This window comes from Chrysemys picta, unplaced genomic scaffold (genome assembly GCF_011386835.1).
Source record: "Chrysemys picta bellii isolate R12L10 unplaced genomic scaffold, ASM1138683v2 scaf447, whole genome shotgun sequence".
Classification (NCBI taxonomy): Eukaryota; Metazoa; Chordata; order Testudines; family Emydidae; genus Chrysemys; species Chrysemys picta.
The window spans coordinates 1-9,913 of NW_027053154.1; the positions used below are offsets into that span (position 1 = coordinate 1).

The 9,913-nt window shown below is 58.5% G+C and overlaps 1 long non-coding RNA gene across 1 annotated transcript; it reads left to right on the forward strand.

Moving 5' to 3' along the window:
- Positions 1 to 5,422: 5,422 nt before the first annotated feature.
- LOC135978793 (uncharacterized) lies at positions 5,423 to 8,692 on the forward strand. The gene is made up of 3 exons (XR_010596159.1): positions 5,423 to 5,903; positions 6,864 to 6,964; positions 8,572 to 8,692. It is a non-coding gene; the product is annotated as an uncharacterized LOC135978793 (long non-coding RNA).
- Positions 8,693 to 9,913: the final 1,221 nt, after the last annotated feature.

The window sequence follows — 9,913 nt, forward strand, 5'->3', positions numbered from 1 at the left end:
AGCGAGAGCTGGCACGTGCCGCTGGGAAAGCTGATCCAGCCGTTTCAGCTCCGCCACCGGCAGCAGAAAGTGGGTGGCCCATATACACGCCAGCTTCTGTCCACTCCTGACTCCAGGTAGGAGAATCTTCTATTGCCCGCCTCTGCTTTTCCATTGCATCGCCAGCCACACCGAGCCTTCCCCGAGCTCCTGGCTGGGCGGCGCACATCTACCAAGTGCCCCGGTGCCGGCTGTCTAGCCTGGTGCCAGTGAGGAAGTGGGCAGCGGCATGCGCACAGGAGGGAGTCTGCGATGGCCAGACAGAAGGGGTCACACCAGTCCAGCCCAGAGGGGACGGAGACTAGGGTGACCAGATGCGACAGAAGTGAAAAATCAGGACGCGGGGGGGGGGGGGGGGGGGGAGGGGGGAACAAGCCCCTCCCTTGTGCGCGCCTGAAACCCCCCCCCCCCAGCACCAGAGGGTGCGCTCAGGCCACGTCCCCCAGCCCCCTCCCTCCACCCGCTCTCGGCCAACTGCCTCCCCTCCCGCTCCGCTTGGAACGTACCAACGCTGCAGATGGGGCTGGGGAGCCGATGACCAAACACACGCCTCCCCTCACATCCCGCACTGGGGCTGGACTGGGACGTGTGGGAGAACCCGCCCGACAGGACGCTGGGCTACTGGCCCTTTAAAGGGACGGAAAAACATCCGGTTCATGGCCGGATCGCGGTGCCCACAAGTGCGGCCCCATGGCCCTGCCCGAGGGCCGGCCCCGAGAGCACTGCCTCCACCCCGGCCTCCCCATGGGTCTCCCATCCCTGCACCATCATCATCCCATCCCGCACGGGCTACCCAGAGCAGCATCGGACCCCCCCCGTCCTCCCTCCCAGAGCCTGCCTGGCACAGCCCCCCCCGCAGTGCTAGCCTCAGGATCCAGCAGGCAGGTCCCGTCCGGGGACCCCAGCACCCCGCACCCACTTACTGCTGCACTCTGGGTCGGTGCAGCGCTTGCACTCAGCGAAGCACCGGTCCAGATGCTTGGCGGCCAAGCAGAGGGGCCACTGTGCGGGCAGGAGCAGGGCAACTAGGGCGAGGAGCAGGAGGGAGAAGCGGGGCCGTGCTGCAGCCATGTTCACAGGGCTGGCAGCGGGAGGAGGAGGGAGCGTCCCTCTGGCTCCTGTCTGCGTAGCTCCGGCACGGGTCAGGTTGAGGGGCGGGGGGGCTCGTTGCTGGTGCCTACAAGCCCCACCCCTGCCTTTGTGCGTGCCTGGGGAGTGGGGCTGCAGCACTCTGCAGGCATCTGCCGGCCAGCCAGCCCAGCAGAAACTCAACTGCACTGCCCCAGGGCCCGGAAGAAGACGTGAGCAGTGCCGCGGTCCCCCCGATATCGGGACAAAGTGCGTCCCGACCGATGTAAGGTCGGGACGCGGGACAAGTCCCCTAAAATCGGGACTGTCCCGATAAAATCGGGACGTCTGGTCACCCTAACGGAGACAGGGAGGAGGGTTTGGCGGGGCTGGTGGCAGGGCACGGGAAGGCGACACAGGCTGGTAGATGAGGCATTGGGCTGGGATTCAAGAGAGCGGTGTTCAGTTCCCAGCTCTGCTGTAAGTCTTCTGTGTGAGATCAGGTGAGTCCCTGTCGCTCTGGGCCTCAGCAAACTAGGGAGAACAGGTCCCTGCTCCATGCGGGGGGTTGAGAGCCTAAATACAACAACACCCGCGTGCTCAGCCACTGCCATGATGGGGCCAGGTAAGGGTCCAGACAGGGAGGTAGCTGGTGGCCAACATGGGCCATGTGGGGGTGATTAAAGGCAAATGGGAAGAAGCATGAGAGGTGTGTGTCATGGAGTCCCCAGACAATGCTCTGGAGCTGCTCCCTATGAAGCCACTCAGGACTCTGGTGAAGTCTCCTCTCTGTGAGCAGACTGTCTTCTGGGCCAGAAACTCAAAGGGCTTTCACCTTCCTGGGTCTGACCTTGGAGCATTCAGCATCCTCTGCCCCTCCTTGCACTTCCCACAGCGAGTCCGCCCAGGTGGGGTCCTGGGGAAGCCAGAGAGTCCTGCACCCCCACTTCGCAGTCAGACGTGACTCTTAGCCAGCCAGTAAAACAGAGGTTTATTAGATGATAGAAACATGGTCTAAAACAGCTTGTAGGTACAGAGAACAGGACCCCTCAGCTGGGTCCATTTTGGGGGGCAGTGAGCCAGACACCCACATCTGCACTTCACTCCTCGTCCCCAGCCAGCTCCAAACTGAAACTCTCCAGCCCCTTTCTCTGGCCTTTGTGTCTTTCCCGGGCCAGGAGGTCACCTGATCTCTTTGTTCTCCAACACCTTTAGCTATCCCCTTGCAGGGGGGAAGGGCCCGGCCATTAGTTGCCAGGAGACAGAGTGTTGGCCATTTATGCACACTGGCCTTTATCCCCACACCTAGAGACTTAAGAAATGCATAGGGGAAGCTGAGGCACCCCTACAGTATTCAGAGGAAACATTAAGAACAGTCCCACTTCCTCACAGTGAGGGAGTTGGAGAGTCTGTGGGAAGCCCCCTCTCTTGTGAAATCAACCACCCCCAGACGGTGCGAGCTGCTCCAGATCGGGGGAAGGGGCCAGCTGTGAATTTGGAGCCAGATCCTGGTTTGGATCTGAATCCACCGGTGCTGCAGAGCGTTCAGCTGTGGGGAGCTAGCTCCCGCCCGTGCCAGATCACAAAGTGCCACTTCAGCCAGCCGCCTGCCAGGCTCTGGCAGCGCCCTGTGTGGAGCTGCAGCTGGGCCCTCCAGAGCCGAGCTGCTGCTCCTCCTCTCTGCTGGCCAGCCGGCCGCAGCTCCTCAGCACCTGCCCGCTCAGCCCCACCTCAGTGCTCCCGCCTCCCCAATCTCCTCCCTGGCGCTGCACCTCGCCCCCTGCACCTGGCATGTCAATACCCAGAGGGCCGGGAGCCAAGCGTCCCGGGAGCCATCTGTAAGGTGCTGATTCCCTCCTGTGCTGGGCTCCAGCTAATCCACAAGCCAGGAACTGGCCTTGTGTCTCCCAGAGCAGGTATATCAGTCTCACAGCAGCAGCTCAGTCGGTTCAACATCACTCCAGGGCCAGGAACTCGCTCCTGCCTGACATAGGCAACAGGCTGAGCCTGCTCCAGCCCTGTTCCTAGTCCTACTCCAGCCCTGGTCTCGTCCAGCCTTGCTCCACCCATGCCCTGCCCCGCCCCCTGAGTCCAGCTCCAACCACTAGGCCTGACCACCTCCATCACCTTTGCTGACACCATCACTTCCATAGGAAATGGCACTGAGGTTGCCAGGGGAACAGGAATTCTCAGGGTGCCAGGAGCCATTGTTCTATTTATCAGGACAGTCCGATGCCAGGACAGTGCCCCTGAGCACTGGAGAGGACTAGGGCTGCATTAGGACACCTGAAGTGCAGCTGCTGGAGAGTCAGCAGAACCGCCCGGAGACAGCCACGCTTGCCTCCCAGCCCGGGAAGCCCAGAGACCCAGAGCGTAGACGTCTCTCAGAGCATCTCTGCCAGCAGGAGACATTGGGTGAGGAATAGAGCCGTCCCTCCTTGGGGCAGGAGCCATTCAGGAGACCAAGCGTGGGGGGAATCGGGCTGTGTGTGTACAATGTCTAGCACTGCAGGGCCCTGATCCGGGACTGAGCCCTCTGGGCACTGCCGAAATACAAAGGAGAACAGCAGGGCTGGAGGATTTACAGGCTCCGTGTGAGGAGGGCTGGTTGGGTTGAGCCAGCAGTGAGTCCCCAGTAACACAGAGCTGCGCTAGTGATGGAAGATCTAGTTTGTCTTCCCTACTTAGCACAGTTCAAAACTTAGCACTGACCAGCTGCAAGGATCCTGGCGGGCCCTGGTATGGTTGTAGCAGCAGACTCAATGTTTGGGAAAAGCGAGATATGTGCAATAGGCAATGTAGTTCCATCTGGGCACCAGCCAGCTCCTGTGCCCCAGAGAGCTCTCACAGCTCACACTGAACCAGGGGCAAAGGGGGCAGGAGGTTGGAAGAGAAGGTGCCAGCCTGGGACCCAGGAGACCCATAGTCAATTCCCAGCTCTGCCACAGATGCTCTGTGTGGCCTCGGGCAAATCCCTTATTCCCTCTGTGCTGCAGTTTCCTGTCTGTTCAGTGGAGGTAGCAGCCAGGCCCTGCCCTGCAGGGGGAGGTTAGAATAAATGCAATCGAGGTTGGACAGTGCTCTGATGCCATGGGGATGAGGGCCAGGATGGTGCCTAAGACAGACCAAAAGCAAGGGGGAGCTACAGAACTGGTGGTGAGAGGGGTTTGGCCTTTGACTGTCTGCTCTGGGTGCCTGGGCTGTCAGACCCCAGCCAGCCACTGGCATTGCCAGACCTCCCTGATCTATGGTGCTGCTGCTCTCCCTGCTTCTAGGAGTCACTGCCTCCCCCTGAGCCGAGACTCCCGCAGCAATCATCTCCTGGGTCTGCCATGGCACTGAGCGGCTAGCAAGGCCTGAGACTCAGTTGGGCGGGGGCGGGGGGGGTGCTATGAAAGCAGTTTCTGTGTTGTTGCCGCGGTGGGAGGGGAAGCAGAGATGGGGCCATTTTACATCCTACGGCCAAGGCGCCCAGCAGCTTGGGCAAGCACAAAGAGCCGCCCGCGTGGGCTGGGAGCTGGGGGAGGGGAGCGTTCGGGAACCCCTGTTCTGCGCTGTCACAAGGAGGAGGAACCGGGATGGAACTGATTCTCCCACTCGGGGATCTGGAGACCTCCCCCCCGCCCCCGGCTCCAGCTGTATGGACGCGGGGAGGGGCTCTGGCCTGGGGTCCGCAGAAGCTGGGACTAGATGACCTGAGCGGTCCCTTCCGGCCTAAAGTCTGTGACTGTGGGGAGCGGAAGGTCCCTCCCATGACCCCGGTGGGGAAGGAGAGGCTCTAAAGCCCCGGCGAGGCCAGAACTAGTCTGGGCTGGGGCAGCCCAGGGCTGGGCAGTCACACATTGACTGGCTTGTGACTCGCCTGCCCATTGTGACATGCCCCCTGCTGGCTGGCACAGCCTCATCCCCTCACTGCCAGGCTTGGCTCTGGCAGAGCGAGAGCTGGCACGTGCCGCTGGGAAAGCTGATCCAGCCGTTTCAGCTCCGCCACCGGCAGCAGAAAGTGGGTGGCCCATATACACGCCAGCTTCTGCCCACTCCTGACTCCAGGTAGGAGAATCTTCTATTGCCCGCCTCTGCTTTTCCATTGCATCGCCAGCCACACCGAGGTTGCATGAGAAGGTACCAGCCTCCCTGCCGCTCTCCTGCCTTCTGCTCCTGCCCCTTCACGGGTGTGTCTGAGCAACTCCTGCTGCTCACGAGCCCGCCCCACCTCCCCCACCCCGCTGGCCTCGCCCACCTGCGAACTGCCACGGCCCCAATATTCCTTGGGGAAGGGATCAGGGTCATTTCATTGGGCAGGAAGAATCCTGAGTGGTTGGATCCAGCCTGTCTGCTGTGCAGCTTGTGAACCAGGAGAAGGAGAGGTGGGAGTGACCCAGAGGAGGCCGTTTGGCCTGTGGGATGGGCTGCTGGCCTGGGAGTTCAGACACCTGGGTTCTAATCCTGGGTGACTTTGAGCACATCCCTTCCCTTGTTTCCCTGCTGGCTGCCTTGGCTAGTTAGAGTCTGAGCCCTCCAGCCCAGCGATTGTCTGCAGCACCTGGTGCAACAGGGCCCTGAGCTCAGCTGGCATCTGTAGGTGCTGGTGGGACAGAAATAACTGGGCTGGCCCTGATGCTGAACGGGGCAATCGCCTCTCGTCACTCACAAGCAATGCCTTGTCCTGGCTTCTTGTAGGATGGCTGAGGAGGGCCGCCCAGAGCCCAGGCGTGCCTGGGAGGAGACAAAACCTCCCCCAGGGAAGAGTCGGCAGAGGAGGGAATGGCAGCAGCAGCAGTGTGCGCGCCATCCCGGTGAGTGGGCGCCTTCTGGGTGGGCGGAGGGGGCTGCAAAAATGGCTGGGGCCATGGCCCTGCATTGGGGTGGGACTTGGCCCCTGTGGAGGTTGGGGGGGCAAGACTAGGGTGTCATTGTGGGGAGAAGACTCCATAGACCTTGTACTGCTCTGGGTTGCCACGAGATGGAGAGACAGGAAAACCCAGGCAGGGGGGAATGGCCCCTCCTGCTGGCAGCAGCTGCAGCCACTAAAGCTGATCGGGGCATAGCGGCAGAAGCATCAGGTGGAGACTGACTGAATCGCCCACCCCGATCTGTCACGCTGCTGGGTCGGAGGATGTTTTCCACCAGTCGAAGGGGATGCTTGGTGCACGGTGGGTTGTTAAAGCCTAGGATTGCAGGGCGCCGGCCAGAGCGTAAGATGCTCCCTGATGTTGCAGCCCCATCTGTTGGCTCCTTTGTCGCATGTCGCAGCACAGGGCATTTGGGGGGAGTGTTGACGATGGGAGCCCAGTGCCTCTGGCTGATTGTTGGTGGCAGGAGAGGCAGTCAGAACAAGCAGAACGGGCAGGCCCTGGGTCCCCATATCCCATGCAGACTGGGCAGCAGTTCTCTCTCCTGCTGCAAGGACCAGACCGATTCACTCCCAGTCCCTCCGCCCCCTCCAGCAATGGGCCGGAGAGTGGGGACACCCCTCATGGCCTGACATCGTCCCTCCTTCCAGGTGTGGCGCTCCCCAAATCCCCAGACTGAGCCTGCATGCTGGGCGGGGAAGTGGGGTGGCCGCTGGGAACCAGGGCTCCGACTGGGTCTTTGCTGGGCTGGGCAGCAAAGAGGTGGGGAAGCCAGGGATCGCTGTGCCAGACCCTGCTCCCCTGCTGGGGCGGGAGTGGGGGCAAGGGTTTTCTCTAAGATCTCTGTCACCCAGACTGCAGCTTGGCAGACCCAGGTATTACCACTGCTCTGTCTTTGATCAGATTCACCATGGCCATGTAGCACCGCCTGCTTTAAGGGGCACAACTGGAAGGAGAGAGAGGCCCTGGAATGCATAGACTCCTTTCTGAAGGGCAATGACCAGGTACCAAGAGCCCTCCTCTGACCTGTCAGCTAGTGCCCTGTCCACATGCACATCTGCCCTTCTCCAGATGATGCATGGATTCTAAGGCCAGACGGAACCACTGTGACCTCCTGTATAACACAGGCCAGGGACCTGCCCCCAAATAATTCCTGTTTAAACTACAGCATTTTAAAAAGTCCCGTCTTGAGTTACAGTCCCTAGTGTGACGGGTTGCCCCCCTTTGAGGTGCCACCTGCTGTACCGGGCTACCACCGAGCCCACCTGTTCTGCCAGCCTGGGCCCCCTTTACCTCGTCTTGCTGGGCTAGGCTCACAAGCCTCTTCCAGCCATACACTCAGGCAGGGCCACGCCCAGCTGCAGAAAGACACAGACACTGAGATCAGCTCTGGGAAGACTCAGGTGAAAGGGCTTGTCCCAGTACTCTGGTGCCCACCTCCTTTGGAGTACAGACCCAAAGGTTTTATGAAATTCGCCCCCTCCCTCCATGTGGAGAGAGGTATGCACAACTCTTTGCCCCTCCCCCCAGTTGCTAATTGCACAAACTGGGTTATGGTATAAACAAGCAATAAGATTATTAACTACAAGAGGTAGCTTGTAAGTGGTTATAAGAGATAGCAAACGGTACAAAGCAGATTGCATTAGTAAATAAACACAACACGCAAACTAAGCTTTCCACACTGGATAGATAGGCTCTACATGAGCAAATTCTCACCCTGAGTGATAAACAGGTGGGCAGATTCTTAAGGGACAAGCTGCCTTGGCTTTGCAGCTTGGATTTCCCAGGTTTTCTTACACAGGCTAGGAATCTCTCTCCAGCCTGGCACCATCACTTCTCATAGTTCAATCTTTGTCCCTCAGGTGTTTCCATGTGTCTTATTGCAGGGAGCGTGAGGTCCCCCCCCGATGTCATTGTTCCCCTTTTATCTCCTCTTCCCACCCGCTGGAAAACTCTTTTGCTGTGACCTGGGTCCAACGGTTCCCATTGTGTAGCGTTCTCTCGGAGAGGTTTCTATTGTGGACAGTTCCTGGGCTAACCCTGCTGCTTATGTGCATTTCCTCAATAAGCCATTGTTTGGCGTTTTTACTGTTGTACCTGAAAGGCTGTTTTGAACCTCACAACGTGTTTCAGGAACACAGACATAGCTGAACTTCATAATTTCACATACAACGATAGCACATACAATCCAATGAGACATTAATGTCTAGCAGATAAAGACTTTTAGAATGATACCTTACAATACGTACTTTGTACAAAACATGTCCTAATGACATGACAGTGGCGAATATTGGGGTGTCAGGGTGTCCCACCCAGCTGTTCCTCCCACTCTGTCAAGCCCCCAGTAACACTGTCTGGCTGCCTAGCCCCCATGTTGCAGTTCCTCTTTGGACACCTACCCCGTGAGATCTGCTCCCTCTCTAGTCCGGTTTCACACAGAGCTGCCCTGCCCTCCCCAGATAGTCACTCCTGTTACCAGATGAATGGCCTTCTGCCACTCGGCATATCAAAGCCTGAGCAGCACTGGGGGGAAGCTTTCTAACATCTATCCCACTGGCAGCTCCTTTCCACGCTAACCTTCCTGTTTGTGTCTCATCTCTGCGGGGCGTAGGACGAGGCCCAGAAAATGAATTTTTTGAATTCCATCCTGAACCTCGTCATACACATCGTGGCATGGAGCCCAGAAATAAATATGGACCGCAAAGCCCTGCTAGTGGAGAAGATAACGGTGAGTAAAACACACACTGGGGCTGTGTTACCTGGCGGGTTTAGTGATTGGCCTGGAGATCTCTGCAGATTTGTCTAACTTGAGCTACCAATCATTGGATCGTGTTAGACGTTTGTCTGTTAGACTGAAGAGCCCATTATCAAATATTTGCTCCCCGTGTAGGTACTTACAGACTGTCATCAAGTCACCCTGTAACCTTCCCTTCGTTCAGCTGAACTAATTGAGCTCCTTGAGTCTCTCACTGTCAGGCATGTTTCCCAATCCTCCAATCACTCTTGTGGCTCTTCTCTGACCCCTCTCCAATTTATCAACATTCTCCTTGAATTGTGGGCACCGGACCTGGACACAGGATCCCAGCAGCGGTCGCACCAGTGCCAAATACAGAGGGAAAATAACCTCTCTAACAACTGGAGTTTGCCCTGTTTCTACATCCCAGGATGGCATTAGCCCTTTTGGCCCCAGCGTCACACTGGGCGCTCATGGGCAGCTGATTACCCTGACTGCCAAGTCTTTTCCAGAGTCACCGCTTCCCAGGTTAGAGCCCCCCATGCTGTGAGTGTGGCCTGCATTCTTTGTTCCTAAACATAGAACTGTATGGAAATGTAGATTGTTCCCTTGCACCCAGCTTCCCAAGTCACCGGGTCGCTCTGTATACGCCAGTCTCCCTGCCCAGAGCCCCAACACTCTGCAGTCAGTGCCCACTAGGGAACTAGCAACAAATCTGCTCCATAGATTTGGCAAGTCTTTGCTCTCCAGCACTGCAGAAAGCTTTCCAGAGCTCACCTCCCTTCCCTGAACGTGGGACAGCGTGGGCTGGTGGGTGGTCCAGTGGGCTGGGGCTCAGCACACCTGGGTTCTACTCCCAGTTCTGCAGTAAGACTTTGGGCAAGTCACTTCCCCCTCTGTGCCTCAGTTTCCCTTCCATGCCTTGTCTCTTCTAGTTAGCTCGTGAGTTCTCTGGGGCAGGGACTGGCTCTCACTGTGTGTGTGCAGCACCGGGCACAAGGGGGCCGGATCTCAGGTGGTGTCCCTGGGTGCTAATGCTGATGGAGCCTTTCAGTGCACTGGCGCGTGACACTGGGGCACTGACCACAGGCCCTGCACTGCGCTCCCCGGCTGGAGCCCTGCACACCATCAAGTCCACAGTAGGACGACATGGCTGCCGAGCCCACATGTTGCAGGCCCTGCGCTTTGCTCCCCAGTCGGAGCCTTGAAGGAGCTTGGA